Genomic DNA, 22049 nt, shown 5'->3' on the forward strand with positions numbered 1-22049 from the left:
CCGTCGGGACGAGCCGTTCCGCTCTCCCTCCTGCCACGGTGAGGGTGAGGTGTCTGACATGGGGATATCTCCAGTATTTTGGTGGCAGGGGTGTGCTGGCATCCTGCCATGGGTCTACACATGTCCATGCTACCCCCCTGCAGCGCTTCTGGTGTTGGCAGTCACCTCCAGCAGGGCACAAATGCTCCCGGGGCTGCTTTTTGGCCATTCCCAGGTGCTCTCGTGGCAGGGACCTTCCACCTTTCTGAACCTTCAGGGCCAGAAGGGAAGGCTGGCATCCAGCTGGCCACCATGGGATGCCGACCCACGCTGGGGTCTGGAAATCCTCTGTCACATCCAGTCCAAAAGTGAACCTCTGTCCCACACAAGTGCCATTAGTGCCGCCACCTGAGTGATGGAGACTGGGCATAGCTGAGGACGTGGGGCACCAAAGCCACCCAGAGCTGCTCATGCATTCACACAGCTGCTCACCCTGTCGCCTGGGCTCTGGTGTGCGTGCTCCTCCCTTTGTGTGCCCTGCAGCTGCTGTCAGGGGGAGTGGGAGGCTCCGGGACCTGCCCGGGCTGGGAGAGGCCGAGCTGATGCCCGCAGCCCCGTGCAAAGTGCCTGACGCACCTGTAATGAGGATGATTGAGGGCTGAGTGCAGGATGATACAGAACAATATAAGTAAGTGGTTTTAGTGTCAGCAATCTTCAAACTTGCTGTCAAAGGGAACATTTAAACGATTTTCCTGCTACTCCAACGCATTCAGGTTATATTTATACCCAGAGAAAACTGGTGCTATAAATGTCAGGTTTGGAGAAGGGCTGGCTGCATCCATCAGAGGAGGAATTAGAAAGTAAGGAGGAATGATGTATCATTGCCGGCTGACAGACTTGTCTGGAAAGAAAATCCCACGGGCTCGACCCGTGCCGCCCGTGCCCCGGGCTGGGCTGCACGCCCTGCACCCTGCCTGGGCACACGTGCAGCAAGCAGAGCCCATGCTGGACACGGCTCCGCGAGGGACTGCCTGGAGCATTAAAAGGCAGCTTGCAGCACAGCACCAACCTGCACAAGAGAAGTGCAGCTAAAATGAGATAATTCTGGCTTTCTGAAGTAAGAATAAGAATAAAAGAGATTGTAAAGAAACCTCGGGAAGGTGGACACACTCCATGTGGGTCAGAGGTTGGAGACCCCTGAAGAAGCCTTTGCTTTCCTGGCCTTCTCCAACCCTGTCTGACAAATTTGTTCATGCCTAGGCTCTACAATAAGCCAACAAAGTGTAATTTCACCGCACCTGGTGCATGGAGGAGACCGTATGGTGGTGCACATGGTGCAGCGCAACAGCATCTCCACAGCCTCACGGCTCAGGGTTTGCTACCGACGTGAGACAGCTCTGAGGATGGCACATCTGATGGCAACAGGCTGAGAGCACCGCTGCTCCCAGAGCCCCCATCCAGCGCAAACCCGCCCTGGTGCTTCAGCTGTTCAAAGCGCGCCGTGGAATTTGCTTTTCCCCAGCAAACTTCCTGCCACATCCCGTCTCGCTGCCCTTTTGCAGCCGGTGCGCAGGCAGGATGAGGCCGGAATAAATAGCGTGTTGTTTGCTGCTGCAAATTTGACAGAAATGCGATCGCGTCTTCAAACATAATCCAGGTCGAATTGGCAGCGGCAGGTGAGCCAGCCGTGCACAGCTCCTGCCGCACGGAAGGAGTCACTGAAATTCAGTTAATTGCTGGGTGAAAAATAAAAAATAAGCGGGAGGAAAAAAATTGACATTCCCAAGAACCTTTCATGTATCAGCGGGAAACCGTTCCTAGATCAGCTAACGGGTCGTGTTGACAAGTCTGAGAGCGAGAAAAGGTCAGCGCTGCGGGGTGTGTGGGAGGCAGGAGGGGATTCCAGCAGCAGATGCAACGGGAGCTCATCCCTGCCCTGAAACCTCCTCCAGCTTTGCCTCCTCCTGCCCGTCCCTCCACCGAGCCGTGCTGACACTTGTGCCTCCTGCCTCCGAGCCATCTGCCCTTACAAAACGCTCTGGGAACGGAGCCCACAGCACCGCAGCCAAATCCTGTGCTTCGCCCTGGTGAAATGTGGCTCTGGGGCGATCTGTGCCACCAGGAGCCCCTTACCCTGGGCCCACGGCCGCATCCAGCCTGCCTGGCCACAGGGAGCTCCTGCCCACCGTGTCCTGGGCTCCTGCCCCCCAGTCCTGGCGTCCAGCCCCAGCCCCAGCACCAGAATGGGAACCCAGCCCCGTCCCCCCACGGCACAGCTTCAGCCCTCAGAGCAAGTACAGGTGACGGGCATGCAGGTAAATGCTGCGATTGGATGAAAAAGGAGGGGAAAGGGAGACTCGAGCAGTCTGTAGGAGCCTGCTGGGGGTTAGACCTCTGTCAGTGATCTTGGTCTAAGAAACAAATCAGAAAGAGATGTAGGGTTGAAGTAGTAAGCTGGTAAATTCAGACTAGAGGAAAATTAATCATGGTGCTGCAGGGCAGTGGTGGTTTCCAATGTCTGGCATCTCATTACTATTATTATTTTTTTCCCCAGAAGAATACCCTGTTTGGTTCCAACACAGTCTAACCAAGGGAAGTGGTGACACCAGGATGCCCTCTCTGGCCTTCCGTGCTCAGAGCACAAAGGCAGCGAGGGCAGCAACGTGTGCCCTCGGGCCATCTCTGGACGGGCTGATCACCATCCTGCATCGACCTGGGGTTAAATAAAGCTGTTTGGCAGCAAGTTGTGTGAGCACGGATGAGTTCCCTGCAGTTATACTGGCAGCTGAGGCAAGGGGAAAGGGGCAGGAGGTGGCGGACTGATGGAGACGCTTGGGAGCTCAGGCCTGTGCAGCAGCACTGGGCACTTCAGGGACAGGGTTTGGGGACATCATTTTGGGGAAATTCCTTCCCTGGTGCCACTTAGTGGGACGCAGGGGCAGGCAGGCTGGGTGGCACAGTTCCTCTCCCAGTCAGAGCCCAGAGAGATGCTGAGGAAGGGAACGAAGACCAGGCAAGCATGCACAGTGCTCTCTGTAACCACCTCCCAGCCTCCCACAGTCTGCAGCTCAGGGTCTTCCTGGGCCAGACATCATCGCTGTGCTTTCAGTAACCCTCTGCGGACTCCTCTTCCATCCCATCTGCCCTTCAGCCCGTGGAGGTTTTTAATCTACCCGTGCTCTGCAGACTCTTTGCACTTCCCCTTCGCACATCGAAATGAACGCACAGCAGGGGCGTCAGGGAAGTCGTCCTCTGCTTTTCTGATGCGCCGGGGAAATCAGAGATGGGACTGAGAAAGGCAAAGCCTTCATGGAGCCTGGGAATATTTGCAAGGCATCGGATAGGGGAGGGGGCAGAGGGTGGAGAAGGAGCCTTGAAATAAGACCCCGGAGCCTCTCTCCTGGATTTCGTTTTCCATTGGGGTCATATTTCTACAGTAAGAAGCAGAGAAAATTATTGTTGTGGCCCCTCCAGGAGGAACTGAAGCTCCTGTGGAGGGGAGAAAAAACACTCAGACCCAGACCCAGACCCAGACCCAGACCCAGCCCAGGCAGGAGGATGCTGGAAGCTCCAGTGCCCACACCCTGCCACAGCTCCACAGGGCGATGCTGCCGAGAGCTTGTGCTTCTTGTGTTTGATTTTGGGGTGTTTCCACCAACCCCAACCACCCCATCAGCACAAGGAGCAGCAGGACATCACTCCTTCGCACCCTGTGGGAGCAGAAGGGTTCCCCGGCTCTCCCAGCTGCTCCTGCACAGCCCAGGTCTGCCAGACCAAAGCTCTGGGATGCCGCAGAGATTAGTGCTTCCTCCTGACCTGAGCAGCTCACCGAGTCTTACTTTTGTTAGGGAGAAAATGGATTAGAAAGTCATATTGCTTGGTTGTAATCCAATTTCAAGAACCGCTCTGAATCCCGCGTCCCTCAGCAGAGGGGGACTTGCCTCACTGCCTCCCTTCCCACAGCTATTGTCACCCACAGACAGGCTTTTTCCACGCGGGTGACTGCATGGAAGCACCCTCCCTTCCCCCAGGGCTTGCAGGCAGGAGGAACCTCCAGCACCTAGAGGCAAACCCGCCGTGTGGGTCAGCCCCTGATGCAGGAGGATTTATGGAACTCACTCCAGGCGATTGCTCTGTCCAAACACCTATCCAAAAGGGAGATATTGGGCTGGAAAAATTAAGAATTCCGACTGCCTTCTCCACCGCAGAGCAAACCACAGCATGGCTGGAATTGCAGACCGATAGATGGCCCTGCCTGCAGTGCATTTCCCTAGGCAGGGGGTGGCAGCTCCCAGGATCGTCCCACGAAGTCATTCTTGGTCTGCCCATTTTACTGCTCCCGCGGGACTGTGGGCTCAGCCCCACAGCTTCAGGGGAGAGGTGGGGAGCCCAAAGAACTGCAGCTCCTCTGCTCTTTGCTCAAGGCCAATGTTATCTGTGGGAGGGAGAGTTTTCTTTTCCAGACATCTCCCTCTCCGCAGTTAACTCCACGGTGCACTTGGTGCCCGTCTAGGAGAGGGCACTCCTGGGTGTTTCACCGCTGAGAAAGCCAGAAAGATAAACTGCTTCCCTCAGCAGCTCCCGTACCAAAGTCCTGGTGGTCCCCATCAGCTGCCAGAAACCCTTGGACCCAGTTTGCCACGGGGAGACTGGGCACCACGAAGAGAATCCCTAAGGGGACATGAGGATGTGGGACCAGATGAAACAGACCCGTCCACTTTGAACTCTTTCTGCAGAATGCAAAGTGTGGCAGAATTATCCCAGAAATTGTGCAAGCTGGGGAGCTTTCCCCTAGCTCGACCCTGAATGCCTGCAAAGCCCAGTGCCAGCTGCTCTGGGAAATCTCATCCTCCACCCTGCTGACAGCCGGGAGTGCCCCAGTGCGGGGTGGGAAATGTGGAGTTTTCGTGAAGTGCAGTGGTTTCATTTCTGAATCTCATAAATCTCCCGGCAGGCTCCAAAGCAGGTGTGAAATACAGGATGCTCCTCATGCGTCCTGGAGCCAGGCAGGATTTACTCAACAAGAGGCTCTGGTTGCACATTCCTTATCTCATCGACAAGATTTATAGAGGCCCTGAGATTTATTCTGCCTGTAAAATTCTGTTAAATGCAGAGATGAGTTGTGCAATGACTATTGTTTGGGAATGTATTGTGTCTGCTGGCAGAAAAATGGCCACGTCTCTACCCGAAGTCACGCCGCTGCCAGGTGCGCTGGGGCAGCGGGGAGGATGCCCGGGGGGGGGGATGCGGGGAGCCAGAAGCTGCTGCCAGCAGCCGTGGGGGCTGCGTCCTCCCACCCTGGTCCTGCTGGTGAAGGACACTTGGGTGTGCATGGGGACCTGCTCTGATGGACTGGCAGGGCTCAATGGCAGCGTGGGTGGGATGCAGGGGGTGGGAGGTGCTGGGGGTGCCTGCGGTGGACCGAGGGGTGTCCTGGTGGCATGTGTGCTCCTCAGAACCATCCCTGCAGCATGGCACTGGGGGGTGAGCATATCCATCGCAGGACGAGGGCAGGGATGGCTTGCTGGGGGACAGGCTTTGGGTGCCCACCTCCCCAGGCTGGGCTCGTGGTGCTGCCAGGGGGGGTGGCGCTGGGTCTCCCGGCGGAAAGGCTTTTTTGATAGAAATGAGAGATTTTCGCTTCTGGAAAAAAAAAAAAAAAATCAACAACAAAAAAAAACTGGAGTCAGGGAACGAGCCTGGGGGTTACCATGGAAACCCATCGCAGAGCCGCGCCGCAGCAGGAGGCACAGCCACGGCGTCCCCGGGTCTGCGGCAGCGGTGCCGGCAGGAGCGCGAGCCCACGGCGCTGAGCCTGGGCGGTGGGCACCGCGCCGGGACGTGGCCACGCATCTCACCGGGGACGGGTGGGAAAAGGGCTCAGCTGCTGGACGGAGCTGCTCACGGGGACGGGGAAGTGCTGGGAGCCGGCACGCAGCCCCGCTCTCGGAGCAGAGGCCACCAGCCCGGCGCGTAAACAAATCAGACGGAACAGCAGCAGCGAGCCGCGCACCGCAGCCTCGCTGCAGATTGGCTCCCAGTTATATCTCCAGGAAGATCAATAGAACAAATTATAGCGGCAGAACAATGCGAGAGAGCCCTGAAAACCCCAATTACTGAAAACCTAATTAATATGTTTTTAAACAAACGTTATGGCAATACTTCAAACGGTATTAACACGGCCACAAAAGTTTCACAAGGGCAGCAAAGCAATTCGTTAGCCCATGGCGATGGGGTGGGAAGGAGCCCAAAATGAGAGCGAGAATGGAAAACAATTGCTTTGATACAGCCACAGCTGGGGAAAAAACAAGTGCTCTTTCCAACACACAGCACAGGGACTCCCATATGCTACCCCAACACCCTGCAGGGCTGCAGATCAATAGTCCTGTAGAAAAACAGAATCAGAGAACAAGGAATGGAAAAAAAGAAAAAAAAAATAAAATAAAAGAAAGAAAAAGAAAAATGCATTGCACCAGCTCTCAAATCCTTCTAGGAATGAGGTAACCAGACAAAGGGCTGCGAAGCCATCCTGGCTCAGCGACCTGTGGCTGGAAGGAATCTGACCCATAAAGCTGGCCCTGAACAGAACAGCATCCTTGGAACAGCAACAACGCTGAAATCAGCACCGGTTGCTCCTGGGACCCCTGACATGATGAGGGAGCGGAGGGGAAGCCCAAAGAGGATCAAGCACTGGGCGTGAGCACTGGATCAGGCAGGGCTGAGATGCTGCCTGCCGCCCTGCACAGCACCAGGAGCTCGTCCCCGCACAGCCTGGAGCAGCAGCATTCGGGTCCGTTCAGGTCCCTCTCCAGGAACCAACCACATCCGTAGCCTGCGGGTGCTCACGTAAAAGCAGAGGGAGGTGTTCGCCTGCTTCAAAGACTGCAAAAATAATAATAACAATAAAATAATAAATGAAAAAAAATCTCTCAATTCATGCTGGCAGCCAGGACTAACCTTAAAGTGCTACATGAAGGAACTGGTGGCAAATCATCTGACAGCGCTGAACCTGTGCACTGATCCAGGATAAAAAGAAACAGGGCCCCGTGTGCCAGAGAGGCCGTACGAGCTGTGTGTGTGGCCAGGGCAACTTGCAGAGGGTGCTGGGGAACAAACCCACGGGTGGTGCTGTGTGGGGAAGGCCTTTGGAGAGACTGAGATCTCTGCTCCTCAGGGCGGAGTGGTCACTGTGAGGAAGGGCTAAGGCAGGAAGGAGATGGGGCTTCTGTCCTTCTCCCCAAAAAACCTGCTGCAGAAAGCATTCATCAGTGCAATTTGATGTCCTGCACACAGGAGAAACGTGGAGGGTGATGTGTTAAAAAAGGCACCACTGCTACCCTGGCCCCTGCAGCGTGCTCTTGTGTGGTGCAGGAACTGTGTGGCACGAAGGCACTGGAGCAAAGCCCACATGGGAGAGCTGTGTGAAGCTGGCCACGAGTGGTTTCTCATCAGGAAAAGTCAAGTTCACCGAAACTGATCCCTTAGGTGGACACACACGAGGATGCTGGTTGGGAAAGTTTAACGGGAGGATGCAGGAGTGGTTGCAGCAGCTCAGACCAAAGCTCCCCCTCGCCTAGGTGCTGCAGAGGGCATAAACCCACAATAGACACCATTTCCTGCTGACCCTCCCAGTTCCAGCCACGTGTTGCACACACAATTCCCAAGATGTTGCGTTTTGTGCTCAGCCCATCTTTGCAGATTTTTCTCCCAAGAACATTTTTTTGCCCTGGCTTTTAGCGCCGAGAGGCATTCTTCTGATTACTGAGGGAGGAGCCTGCGGCTGGGAAGGAGGACCCGAGGAGCTGCGTGTTGGTGGCCCAGGCTGCCAGCCGACAGTCAGAGATGGACGTTCAGCCCCTGCTGGGACTCTCTCTGCCCCTCTCCAAGGGCTTTTGTAGCTACACAAAGCAGAAAGACAGCAGCACGAGGGTCTCCAAGAGGGATCACACTGCCCGATGACCGGGGTGTGGGTTTGGACAGGCCACGAGCTCGACTCTCCCACGGCCTGGAGCAATGACCTGACTTCTGGGCTATTTGCAGTCTCATTCCTATTTGGAAACACTTTGAAAGGCTCCGTTTCCACTCTGATGCAGGCCGATGACTGATCTGTTCTGGAAGGTGAATGTCTTTTTGCTCAATGGGATTGCGATTCCCAGCCAGCCTTCGCAGCCCTGGGGGGGACCTGACTCTTGCACGAGCCCACCAGAAGGCAATAGCCTAGCACAGGGAGCTCTGGCGGGGCTGGAGCAGTGAAGTCACCTTGCAGCTCTCCTGTCCCAGCCCCTGTCAGGCACTCAGCCACTGTCTGCCTGCAGACCCTGAATGAAAGGAGACACAGGAGCAATGCTGCAGCCTGCCCTAAACCCTCAACCTGCTGTGATCTCCTGGGGTCCCCACTCAAACGATGCTCATGCTGGTGCATGGGGCTCCCCGGCCCCCAAAACAGCAGAGGAGGCTCTGAGGCGTGCAGGGAGAGCAGCTCGCACACCTTGTGCACGAGACAGCTGTGTGCGTCCAGCACCGAGGAGCCATCAGGCGGTTAATTAGCCCCAGCACCGTGCTGCCGCTGGGGTCTATTAGCATGGTTTTAGCCGAGCGCTCCCTGTTTGGGATAAGTGATGTGCGCGGGGTGGGAGAGAGGCAGCAGGAAGCCCAGAAATGAGGGTTTGTGCTCTGGCTGCCGTGGGGGAGTGGAATTCCTCGCCGAGCTTCTTATTCATCTCCTTCCCTCCTGCGCAGGGAGCGGTGGCCAGGCAGGAAGCAGCTGGGGCCTGCATTACCTGGCCCGATGGAGCGCCCTGATAATGCCCTGCTCCTTCCCGGCCCGTGGGGAGCAGGAAGGAAGCCACACAATAGCCGAGAGCCGGAGGAAGGCTCGGCACAGGAACACTCCCCTCCCTCCTTCCTACCCCTCGGCTTGCGTCTTGGGACGCCCCCGCCTGTGCTCAAGGAAGGGACGAGGAAGGGATGTGTCCCGGCCTCGTGTCCGCTTCCCCACGGCCAGGGGCCTGCAGGCACAGAGCCCCTGGGAGCAGGGAGCAGCTCTCCCTCCTCACCCCGAGCTGATGCTCTTCCCATGCAGCAAGGACTTTGCGGGGGTCGGGAGCAAACGCAGGCAGCAAGAGCTGCTGCTGGTGCCCCGGACGGGGCTGGCACCCACCCGACCAGCCCACCCGTGAAGGAAAACCAAGGGGCACATGTTCCCCTGCTGGGATGTGCCAGGCTGCTGCCTTCCCAGAGACCCCAAACTCAGCCCCCAGCCCCTGTCGTGGTCCCATCCCCGGCAGCCCCCTCCACGTGCACGTCTCCATCTCACCCTCCCTCCTTGTTTCTCCCCTTGCCGGCTCTCATTCATGCAGATCTGCGAGGCTCTGCTGCCGAGCTGCCTCCAGGGGCCTCTCCCTCGGCTTTGCTCAGATTATTACTTTTCAAATTTTCTCTTCAACAATGGCAAACCCTTCTGAGCGAATGCGGCTGGGGAGCCGCCTCACCTCCTCGCAGGTTTCTACCCTGCACCACACCCCCTCGGTGCCGCAGAGGTGGAAATTCCGACTGTGTGCTTGCCCCCATAGCTCCCACTAAAGAACATCAAACACGAATGAAATACAAAAGCTGCCTAGGGAAAAATAAAAGCTCCCAGTGTGTTGTTGGGAGGGCTGGGATGGAAATTCCGCCTGCCTGAACGTGGCGGAGAAGGAATGGGGAAGCAAAAAGGATTCACCTGCTCCACTTCTATACAAGCGGGTGGCAGGAAGGGGGGAGGAGGAGGAGGAGGAGGAGGTGTCCTCCCCTGTGAGTAGGACCGTGCCCCAGGACACAGATGCAGGCTGCGGAGGAGCCGTGCTGCTGCCTGTGGGAATCTCCAATTGCTTCCTGAAGCGTGCTCGGCTAAATGGCACCGTGGGAATTCACAGCAGGAACTTGAGGACAAGCTCAGCCTGGCTCTCCAAGGCTTGGCTTTCCTGGGATCGCCGCTGGAGGACTCGGAGGACGTGTCATTACCCACTGCAGAGAGCTAGCAGATCTTTGCTGGGATTTGTCCATGCTTTCGGCCCCGTCAGGCTCGCTTTCCCCGGGGACGGTTCTGGCACGGCTGCTGTTTCCTGCTTGGAGCTGGAGCGGAGGTCGGGGGGGGGCACATGCTGCGCGTTCCCAGCCGCCCATCCCCGGCGGGGCTGGCGGCGGTGCCAGCTGCCCTCCCGCAGCCACCGCGCCTTGCTGGGGTTTGTCTTTGGGGATGCTGAACCTTTGTGTCCGGTCCTTGCAATGCGGCCCCCCACGCTACGGGCTGCTCTCCGTCAGTCGGAGCCATGGCAGAGGAGTGGGAGAGGGAGCTCGTACTTTCATCCCAGGAGATCCGCCCCAGCCCCAGCCCTGTCCCCCCACAGCATCCCACCCAGCCCCCTTTCTCCCTGCCCATCGCCCCCCCTCTCTGCTCCTGGATGGAGCAGCTGTTTCTCCTTCCCTCTCCCAGAACATCCCCCACAGCAGCCGCTCGCTCTGACATTCGAGAGTTATTTAATGTATGTTTTGCTTCTTGTAAATGCAATTTGGTGGCTGAAAATGGGGAAGAAACCACGTGAGCTGCAGCCTCCCTGCGGACCTCTGGCAAGCGTTCAGCCGCGCGCGCTCGAGGGACCAGGGCTGGGAGAGCGGCAGCTGAGGGCTGGCAGCGTTTCTGCCTTCCAGGAGTTAATGCCCGGTGTGGAGCCCCTGTACCCTACCGGGCAGCCTGTCCCTGCACCCTGCTGCTGGGTCCCCCCTGGCCACAGCCCCCCTGCCACCCGCTGTCCCGCTGCGCCCAGGCTCAGGGCAGTGCGGGGAGGACCTGGAGCATTGCTTTTCCCAAACCAGCCACGCCGAACTCCCAGGCAGATTAATTTAGCATGAAGGAAATGCTCTTGCAACACAAATGCCCTGCAGCTATAGGGACCGGGCATTTCTCAAGTTCCTCACTTTTAGCCACAGCAGAGCTGCCATCAGCACGGAGAGCAGGGATCAGCAGGACAGCCGGGGCTGCTTGGGCAGCGAGGGGCACAGGGGGGCAAAAAGCAGCCGAGGGTCACCCTGAGAGCCTGGGAGAGGGTCTGCAGCCGGTCCCTGGTGAGAGCAGCATGCGGAAATGAGAGGCAGGCAGCAGGGCTGCCAAAGGCTTTTCCAGTATCCGAGGCAGGGCAGAGGGAGCACAGTCCTGGCTGATCAGCCACATTTCAGCCCCTTCCTGTGGTGTGTGTCATGGTGTCACCCTGTCCCTGGGGAGGGCACAGCTCCAGGGAGCCCTGGGGGGTTTCTGGGTGGCTGTAGAGCTGCACGCAATATTCACTCACCTCTATAAAACAGTCAGCACGATGCTTGCACACTGCACAAGCAAAGGGTCTGAGAGCTAAGTAGCCAGCAGTGTAAAGCACAAGGCTTTGGAAGCAGCATCCAAGTGGGCTCACAGCAGGCACTGCGGGTCTTCACGGTCTGGAAATGGGTCTGACTCAGTGTGCTGAGCTGAAGTTTTCTGAGGATAAGCAAACCATAAGCAGTTGTAAAAATTCCCTGAAGAACCAAGAATGGGGGGAAGATCAGTCCTCCAGTGCACAGCCTGCATGTGGTCGTAGCGAGGGAGACCCAGGAAACAAAGTGGATAGTGCTCCCCAGACATCAGGACAGGGGTGGTGCTCCCACAATATCAGCCTTGGAGAGGGCAAAGCTTCTGCTGAGGAGGAAAGGAGTGGGGAATCTCCCTGCCCTTGCACCAGACCAGGAGCTGTCGGTCCTTTCCTGCCCTCCTTCCCCATCCCATGGAAAGGAGACCTGTGATGGCTTCGTCCCAGAAAAGACACCAAAACAGAGTGTGGGCAGTGAGGACATGGGAGGACATAAGTGTGAGAAAGATGCCAGGAGCAGTTATTTGGCACATTGCTCCCTGTGCTGGAGGGCAGCAGCCTGAGCGTACCATTTCTCCTGGTGCATAATTAAATCCTGGAAGTTGTTGTCCTGGGAGGTGCTGAAGGTCGAAAGCATGAGCAGATCTGAAAAGGAATTAGACAAAGCCAGGACACTGAACAGTGTGATCCAGGTGCAACTTCCAGCTCTTGAAACAGTCTGTGGGATGCTGAGTGGAGGAGGACATCTCCAGATCTCCCTTGTGCCTTATACCTTCCCCATCCACATCTCCTAATGTCCACCTGGAGCTGGCCACTGGGCTGCACAAAATTTTGGCCAGACCCTGTGTTCCCACATGGTGCTACTCTGACCTTCATACACTGCCTGCTATGGACGGAGCCATGCTCTCGTGGGAGCTCTCCCCATCAGCCAGCACAGGCTGCCTGCTCAAGGCAGGAGGTAAGCTTGCACCCTCCATGGTCCCCCAGGTGTAAGAATCTGGGCGTTCAGCCTTCTTCACCTGCAAGCCTTCCCAAGAACCAGCCAGACACCACTCAGGATACCAGAGCTGGCAACATTTCCTAAGCGATGAAGACAGATGAGTTTTTGCAACACTGATGCATGAGATTGTATTTTTCTGACTCAAATTAGAGGCTAAAGCCCATGAAAGCTGGGAGCTGGTGTCACTCTTGGAGGCAGCCAGCTGCTTCATGCTGTTGTGCTGCAGCACAAGGCAGGTCCAGACTGCTGCCTGCCATTGAAACTGTTGCTCTGAGATCCTGCCTCTGGGTAATCCCTGCTACTCGCTTTCCCATGTGTGAGTTCCCCACCCCGTCCCTGTTCAACCATTAAAGCTGGCTCCACTTTCAATCTGCAAAGTGGCCACCAAAGGCTGTGCACCGCGCCGTGCACTTCCTTCACCGCGACCCTCGTCCCTGCAGGTGGAGCAGCCCCGCGCTCCCTTCCCTGCGGGACAGCTGGATGGGTTTTGCTGCCATGTGTGTTCCTGTCCAATAGGGCTGAAAGTCACCACATCACCTCCTGGTGCAGACACCCCATCCCATGAAAAGCCTTGGCAGATCCTCGCCCTCAGAGATCGTTTGCCTGCCCAAACTCTTCTATGCTGCTGGTGACCTCTGCGCTGTCCCAGACCTTCCCAAGCCCGTGCTGAGCACCACAGCTCTGCTCCCCATGGGACTTCCTGGGCCAAATCCCCCCCAGCTGTGACAGACACTGATTTTGGTACCCCATCTTTCCTATTCTTCAACCATGAAATGTACCCAAGAGAGGAATTTCCATTCCGGCCCATAACAACCTCTTTCCCCATGAGTCTCTGACGAGGGACATTGCCAAAAGCATTTTGAAAATCCTAACAGATTATATTGACCAGATCACCCCTGCACACACATTGATTCCTTCAGTGAACATTAATGGATTTCTAATGCATGATTTCCTTCCACTGAAACTGAAGCAACTCTCCCCCATTACGCCGTATTTATTCATTTACTGAAGAGCTCTATTCTTCGTTACGATTTCTACCTATTTGCTTGACACACAGGTCTGATGTACTGCTCTGTAAGAAACTATGTACCATTAAATACTTAAAAAAAGAAAAAGACATAAGACCTGTTGTCACTTTCAATACCTTCCTTTGCTTCAGAGACCATTTTAAGTAATAGATTATGTATTACACAGCTAGTGGATGAGAAATGTCATTTCTTCCTGCTGTACAATTTTTGGGTGAGTATCTCTGGTTCTGGCAATTAGTTCCTACCCACGCTGCCGATTTGTTCTAAATTCTCTCTTCTAATGGCCCTTCCATTTGAATCAATTCCTTTGACTCTCTAATATCAACCTGGAGTGCTACCTGAGGCGATGCCAGCCTTGGGGCACTGAGGACTCCCCTTTTCTCCCTCTTTCCTCGTTCTCTGTAATTTCCTTCCTGGCTTAAAGCTGCCATCCTCCCCCTCCCTTCCTCCCTGGGACTGGGTTTCTCTCCTGCCAGCCCTGGTATCTCCTCCAGATTTATAGCCTGACTGTGTTCTCAATTAGCATGTTCCTTCCAGCTTTTATGGCTTCCAAGTCACAACATTTTCAAGACTATGGCAACATATTATAGACTGTACATGTAAAACAGGTATTAACTGCATCTATATCTTCCTAGGCTCATAATTTCCATCTTCTCTTGAGCTCTCCAAAGACTACACAAGACTTGCAGGCAGGCGTGACTCCAGACAGCACTTGCTAAATTACCTTCCCTGGTGTGTGTTGGTTAACAAAAGACCCTCCTGCCATTTAGCCCCCATCCTCGCTCCCGTTGTGTGGCTGCACTGAGCTGGAAATGAGCACAGCTGCCCTTACAGCACCTTCTCTGCTGCTTGCCTCCTTCTTAGCTCCTCGGGAGCCGTGCAGGGCTGCGGGGCCCTGCTCAGATCTGCTCTGCTCCCCAGAACAACCCCACCAGGTGAGGTAGAAGGCAAGCAATGGGCTTTTTGGGGCACCTCTGTAAGAAGAGCAGGAGGGGGCAAGAAATCGGTTTGTGGATGGAGACACAGGAACCTCCTGCTGAGCTGGAAGGAGAAGTCCCAGCGCAGTGGGCGCAGCCTTTCTCCTGCTTTGCCCTCATCTCTCACTGCCCAGCTTTGTTGGTTCATGAACTGGGGCTGAGCATCCCCCAGGAGAATGCTGCCAGCCCTGGGCTGCGGACGGATGGCTCCAGCAGTCCAGTGAGCAGGAGACATCCCTGCTCCCCACAAGCTCAGCTGAAACCCAACAATGACAAAAATCCCAGATAGTGAGAGAATGAGAAGACAAAGCCGCTTTTGCACCTGATTAATCCCAGGGCTGTAAATAGCTCAGAGGTGCGTTCACCTGCGTGGCGCACAGAAAGCCTTGGGGGCGAGCAGCGGGCAGGGAGGACACCAGGGGTGGTGTTTGAGCTTTCATGAGGAGCAGGAGCCTCAGACAGGACGTGCAGGTTGGCAAGGCAGATGACAGCGTCACCAGGCTGAAGCTAGCAGCCTTTATGATACCATTTGGACATCACGAATGCAAGCGAATGTCTTTTGGAGTTAGCTCTGCTCCCAAGGCATTCGAAAGAATAATAGCACTGATCTTGGAGGGATTTCAAGAAGCTGAAATTAGAATGAATGCTGTTTTTAATTTGGACTAACGAGCTTAAAGAGCAAAATGAAAGACTCGGAGCAATTTTGCAGAGTCAAGACACTTAACACTGAGCTGAGGAACATCAGAATCTGATCTTTGAAAGCATTTTCCCTCTTATACACAGAAAGAGCAAACAAGACCCAGCATCTGATTCAGATTAAATGGTTAATTATTACTGCTATTGTTGAACTCTGACAGTGTAGCAAATCAGTGATGTATGAGAAGAAGTAAAGCTGAACAGCCTGCAACGCAAGAGAGGATACAGAGAGCACCAGAGACTCACAGCATCGCAAGCATATTTATTAGTGTCATCTCACTTCTCCTGAGATTGACAGGAGATGGGGATCTTTAGCATGGACTTGACTGGAGCGAGATGATAGCCTGGGGGCCAAGCACTGGCTGAGCCTTAATAAAAAATAAATAAAAAAATAAAAAAAGCCCAGATTTATTGGGATGGTCACCTGCTTAGCAGAACTCACCCCCAACCTGTCTGCGGCAGATAAACCCTGAGGGATCTGCTGGACGGTGACATTGTCTCATTCCCAGCAGTCACACCGGTGTTAAGTTCAAATTAAAATACCTATTGCCTCGTTATCGCCGCTGAAGTGCAGTGATTTAGGTACGGCAGGTGCCGCTCAATGGGTGTCTCTTTTGCATGACAGGCTGCATATTTTATACAGGCAAAGCAGCTGATTGCCTTAAAAAAAATAAATGGAACAGGCAGAGGCAGGATGCAGTACTCGGTCCCAATCACGAAGCACAACACATGTGAAGGTGGAATGTGTGCACACAGAAGCTGGCAGAAATAGACTTCAAGGTTTGTTTGGAGAGCATCTGGCAGATTTTATTTTTTAAAAGCACACAATTACAATTGCAGCAAGATCTCTGCAGCAAGGTGCAAAAAAGAAAATAAGTGTTGCCAGTTGAGTCAGAAAGTCTGCTTATGTGGAAGCTCCATTTTCCCCTGCCTCTCGAAGCCCAGGTCTTTGCAGCTGCTGCCTGAACTCTCCGGCACGGCGGAGGGAAGTGAGCCCTGAGCTGGGCACGGTGCTGCTCACGGCAGGGCTAGCTACAAGATTTGTCTTTTTTCATGCCTCCAGGGCCTCAGCTGAGCAGGTTGCTGGTGCCATTGTGGGCTCGTGTGGTGAAGCTTTGCTTCTGCTCCTTCTCTCCCGCATCCCACGTGCATGGAGGTGAAAGCAGCCGGCCCCCTCCGGCCTGCGTCCTCCCGGCCATTATCACCGCTCACGTGTGGCCTCCTTGTGAGCATTGTCCCTGTGGCTGATGGCTTCGTGCTGCTCCTGCCCAGGAGAAAGTTTGGTTTTCCTTTCCACGGAGTTTGCCAGGAACACCCAACAATTCCAACCAGGGTTTGATGGTGCCTCCTACTACTTTTCATGAGAGGTTTCCAGATTAATTTGTTGCAAAGGATGAATTTATGCTTCATTAGCATGGACTGCAGCGTTTTCAGTGGGAACCAGCGCATAGCAGTTGGAGCAGATCCCCTGGCCTGGAGCAGAGTTGTGCTGTGGGGGGAGCCACAGCCTCCCCTGGCCAAAGCAAGCATCTCCCGGAGCACGAGGAGCTGCCCCCAGGGCTCGGTGCTGCTTCCAGCTCTCTCCAGGGCAGCACACGTAGGAGCAAGGCCTGCCCCTCCATCCTGCCCCACTCGTGGTCCCCACACATGGTCGCTGCCCCTCTCCCCCACCAGGAATCCCCCCGACGGTCTCCTTGGCAGGGTGGAGAGGAGATGCATCCTCACTGCTTACGCTCCAGCAAGGATTAGAGGTGGCAGCAGGGACCGCGCCTGCTTCAGTACACCCAGGCGGAAGGAATCCCCTCCATCATCCACCTCCTCCCTCCCGCAGCCTTCCTCCCGCTCACATCCCACGGGAAAGGGACGCGGAGGTGCGGGTGGGAAGCCGGCTGGGCTCTGCTGGGCTCTCGGGGCCACCAGGGCGGGGAGGCTTGAAACAATCCAATTTAGCAGGCACAGCTCGCAGGGACATGAATAATGGGAAGTTGATGCTAAACTGGAGCCATAATTTTCATACCAGTGCAAACAGATCCAAATTGTGATAAAAGGTTTTCATCTGCGGAGGCTTGGAGAGGCCCCTGTGCTCTGATTTACTGCGCCTCTTAATGTCGCATCTGACAGCACTTTGCAAACAAAATGTTCTGGCCGTAAACTAGCAGGAGAGTGAGTTAGTGAGGCTGGGGTGGGGGGGCTGAACCGGGGGGCTGGGGGGAGAGCCTGGGAGAGGGGCGAGAGGGAGGCCCTGGCCACACCACTGCACGTCCCTACGCATGTGGCTCTGTCCATGAGGGCAGCAGGAGGGCTGGCTGGATGAGACCATGGCGGGAGGCAAGAGGAAGAAGAGCCAAAGGTGGAGAGGTAAGGCTCAGATTCATGAGGCTCAGATGGAGGCACCCAGCTCCTCCTGACAAAGCCCACCTCTGCATGCCCTTGCAGGTCTACCCCATCCCCAAGGGAAGGCCACGGGGTGAGTGCTGGTTCCTCCTCGCCCAAGACGACAGGCACCCAGGAGATGGGCACCCAACTGCGAGGATTCGTGGTTTTGCAGTGGTACAGGAGGGCCAGGGATGCCCCACCTGCCTCCTCCTCTGTGGCCACAGCAGCTCCATCCCCTTCCCCTTCCCTTCTTCTGCCAGGGAGCCTGACCCCAGCCTGACCCCAAATCTCCAGGGAAAAGGTCTCCAGTCCTAGGGCCAAGAGCCCACAGAGCCCACCAGGAGAGGTGGACATCATGCCTCTTGCCTGCATGTCTTCTGCCACGGCTCCCCTTCCAGCCACGGCCTCTTCCCCAGAGGTGGCCAGCTCAGAAACCCGCTGCTGGAGAAAGCTGGCCTCAGCCAGGCGTCCTGGTCCTGGGGGGTGCTGGGCTAATGGGGAGTCCTGGTGAAGCAGCAGGAGCTGCAGGCTGATGGATCACAGCCCCCAGGCGTCTGAGCACGCAGGCTGCTACGTTTTGCACCAGTGGAAGCTTTCTCAGCCTGCTTGGCTCCATTCCCAGATATAATGAGCTGCAGTAATTGAGCCCGGAGGTCAAAAATGTGCTGCTCGTTGTTGCCAGAGTGTAGAGGGCACTGTCTCGTGTGCAGGAACGGCTTGGCAAAGGTGGTGCCTGGTCTCCATGGATATTTAGATGTTGAGCAGCATGGATGGTGCTGAAAGGACCAAGAAACCTTCTGGGAGCCACAGTGCCAGGCTCAGCACCAGTGTGTGGGGTGGTGCTCAGCCCGGCCAAGCACCGCAGCAGGGCCAGGAGCTGCTCGCAAGAAAAGGGAAGAGCCTGGTGGTGGAGATTCTTGGGCATGGCCGTGTCAGCTGGGCACAGGGAGGGCCTGTGGGTCTCCATGTTACCACGTGCTACGGGGCCAGGGCCTGCCCCAAAGGGCCCCAGGACCCATGGCAAGCAGCCGGGGCGGTGGGGAGCAGACAGACAGACCACGGGCTCCTCAGCCTCTTCTCCAAGGAGAAGGGGACTGCACACACTGCGAGGCTGAGCAGGTCTCCGTTGGAGCCACATCTGGGCTGAAATTTAGTCCAATGAATCCCCTGACCCCATATCAGGGTGGTTTTTTCTCCTCTAACCTTGTGGCCAAGTTCAGGTTGATTTGTTACGCTCATCTTTGATCTCTCCATCACCTTCCCCTCTCTTTCTGGCTGGGGCAGAGCCTCCTGCCAGCTGCATGCCATCACGTTTTCAAAACATCCAGGCATTGCTGGCTCAGAGTTACCCCGGAGCGGAGCTTTCTGAGGGGGTCCCATGACCCAGACCCGAGAGATGCCAGAAAACCAGCAGCGCCGTGCTGCACGCTCACTTAGCGTGTAACTTACCCAGCGATGCTCTGACTAAGCGCTGACACATTTGTCATCCGAGCTGCCTCCTGTCCTCTGGGAAAAGGCAATGACATTATTGTAACCCAGGCGGTTAATATCAGGCCCTCCTGCCTCCTGTCCCCCACATGTGCAATGACCACTTGAGCGCTGAAGGCAGATGAGCGTGTTCTTAATGACATTCCCGGCAGTGCATCCTCGCTCCAGAGAGGACTAATCCCTGTAGCCATTCATAATGTGGCTGAAAGCAAGCAGGCTGGGATTTGCTTCCCCATCTTTATGCGTCAGGCCCTGCTCACGCTGAAGCATCAAGCTCAGCACGGAAGGAAAAATGAATGGAAATACCCGGGGCGAGCAGGCTGCCTTGGGTGCCCTGCCTCTCCATGTCGGTGCAGAATCATCAGCACCAGCAAGTCGCTTCCCCACATCAGACCTTGTCCCCACAAAAGTTGGGTCCCTCCCTGCACCTGCCCTGTTTTCCTGATTTTGAGGCAAAGTCTCCCCATGTTTCTTGGGGATTTGTCCCGATCTCCACCAGCAGGCTGAGGCCACAGTCCCAAGCACCTCAGCTTTTCTTGTCTGGACCACTGAAGACACCTGGCCTGGCTGGAGGTCTTGGATGGACCTGGCAAGTCCTTTATAAGATAAAAATATTATTATTATTATTATTGACCAAGAGCTCCTGTTGTCCCACTGAGGCTGGCCATGAGTTGCCATTTCTGATGTGGTCAGCTGGAGGGACATTTGAAATTTAACATTTGCTATGCTCATCCAGCTCGGCACCCTGTGGTCGTAGGCTGATTGCTCTTGGTTCTTTTTCCACTAGGAAAGCTTGTGCTCAAAGGTTGCTGATGCTGCAGCCCTGTGCTCAGCCTCCACCTGCTCTCTCTCACCATGCACTGCCCAGGAGAGGGACACAGGAACGTCCCTGGTGCTGGGGATGGTCCTGGGGAAAATCCAGGTGCTGGAGAAATGCTGGCCAGTGCTTGCTCTGGGAAGAAGGAAGGGTCCTGGAGCAGACAGGCTCCAGCTCTGACCCAGTCTGGCCATTCTGGTGTTCCCGAGTGCTCCAGCATTTGCAGGCCAAGGCATCTGACAGCAGATCTCCGGAAAAATAAGGAAGCCATAAAGACAGGGCTCCAGCTTTCAAGCAGCTGGCGCACAATGAATGCCAGTTGAACGCTAGTGTGTAGTAAATGAGTTTGGAGACAATTTTCCCAGCACGCAGGGGAACAAGGAGTCCAGTGTCCCAAAAGGATGGTGGTTTTTCAGTGCCCAGGGTCTGCAGTTTGAAGGCAGCACAGCCACATCCAGGACCGAGGCACCACCACACTCAGAGTGCCTTGGAAACCAAAACCCAGGTGAAATGCATGGGATTCCTCTGGGGACAAGTGGTGCTGCAAGTAGGCACTGCACTGAGCACGTCCCAGCCTTGGCCAGGAGAAGAGGCCTCGGTGTCAGGCCCTGGGCACGATGCTCACCACACCCATGTATTCTGGTGCTTCCACCTAGACCTGTTCTTTTGTCTGATGTAGAGGTGAAAGAATGATGGATCCATATGTTGAGATTTTGGATGTTTCTGTTCACCAGCCTGTCTCCAGCAAAGGGTCCTGGTTGGGAGATAGGGGTGCCCAGACAGAGACATCTGCCCTGGCTCCAGGTGGACCTCCACATGGTACCTTCGGGCTGAAGCAGCACTGTGTGGCTGAGCTGGCAGCTAGACCACCTTGAAAAGCAAGGGCTTTATTTCAGACACTGGAGCTTTTTATTACCCCAGGGCATGGTTTGCTCCTTGCTGGGACAAGGGCCAGCACGTCCTGTGACCTCAAACCAGGCCCACCAGCAGGAGCATGAGAGCTGGTGGTGGGGGATACATCCTTGTACAGCTCACCCTGAGCTCATCCCCCTCATCCAGGGGCCCGGCTGCTCCAGCTGTTGTCAGAGCAACAGCAGCTGCTCTGCAGTTTCTTCTGGCCATAAAGTTTTGCACTGAACCCCAGCGACAGTGCCATGTGCTCCCAGCCCAGATGCTCTCGTGATATCTCCTTGTGCTGCTGCACAAAAGGCCAGCACACGTGGTGACATGAAGCACGCCTTACATTGCCCCCAGTGAGAAGCCTCACGGCAGAGATCATCGGGCCAGTAAAACCAGCCCAGCTCTCCGGTGAGTTCCCCCTATAAACCAGAACCGTGGGAAGTCAGAGACAATGGGACCAGTTCCTGGGGGCCAGGTCTCAGCTCTGGGTTTTATTTCACTGCTGAAGGTGTGGCGAGTGCTTGGTGTGGGGATTTGTTTGTGTACACGCCACTCCTGACAGATAAAGGGGTGGTCCCCGCCACACTACCACCCCACAGCCCTGCTAGGGATGGGAGATAAATGCCCTGTGCTCCCATTATCACTTTCAAGGAATTTGGGGATCAAAAACTCCTTTAGGAGTTCCTCTTTGGGTGCAGTCCTGGGTGCTCAGCATCCTTCAGGTGACCAGGGGACATCCCACAACTCTGGTGCCCATTAGGGACTCTGGCCCACTGCAGATAACCTTCCTGAACACCCTAGTAATGTAGAACATATAACACATGTGGCCTGGAGCCCTCACAAAAAGAGAACAAAATCCTGCAACCCCAGGTAGGAAGCAGCAAGTCCTGCGATGTCCCTGGGGTCCTGCTTGCCAACCCCAGGCATGCACAGTGGTGTTCCCAGCACAGCAGACTCTCCCTTTCCCCAGACCTGCTGGTGGTGTCCCCTGGGCTGGCGTGGAGATCTGCCAGCCCTGTGGTCAGAAGCTCTGCTGTGAGCAAAGGGGGCCAGGGAGCAATGCAGGCACCAGCCTGCTTTGGGGTGATGCTCTGGGTTGTGCAGTTTGTACCCAACAGCCGCCTGCTCTCGGGGTCCTGTGCTGCTCTTCCCCAGTGTCCCCTGCCCCTGGGGGCTTGTGAAAACCCTGCATCGAAGAAGCAAACCCACGGCATTGGGGAGCTTTAGGAAAGATGGGAAAGGCAGCCCTGGCTCCTGCCAGCTGGCGTGCTCAGTGCTGCCCAGCGACTCGAGGGGACGAGCCCCCCATGTGTTGTTGCTCCGTGCCCAAGGAAATTCCCAACCCACCTGCTCCTGGGGGCCCTGGCCCATGAGGGCTTGGCACTCCCAGCACAGCGAGCCCTGGAGCCCTGC

Source organism: Oxyura jamaicensis, chromosome 13 (assembly GCF_011077185.1).
Source record: "Oxyura jamaicensis isolate SHBP4307 breed ruddy duck chromosome 13, BPBGC_Ojam_1.0, whole genome shotgun sequence".
NCBI lineage: Eukaryota > Metazoa > Chordata > Aves > Anseriformes > Anatidae > Oxyura > Oxyura jamaicensis.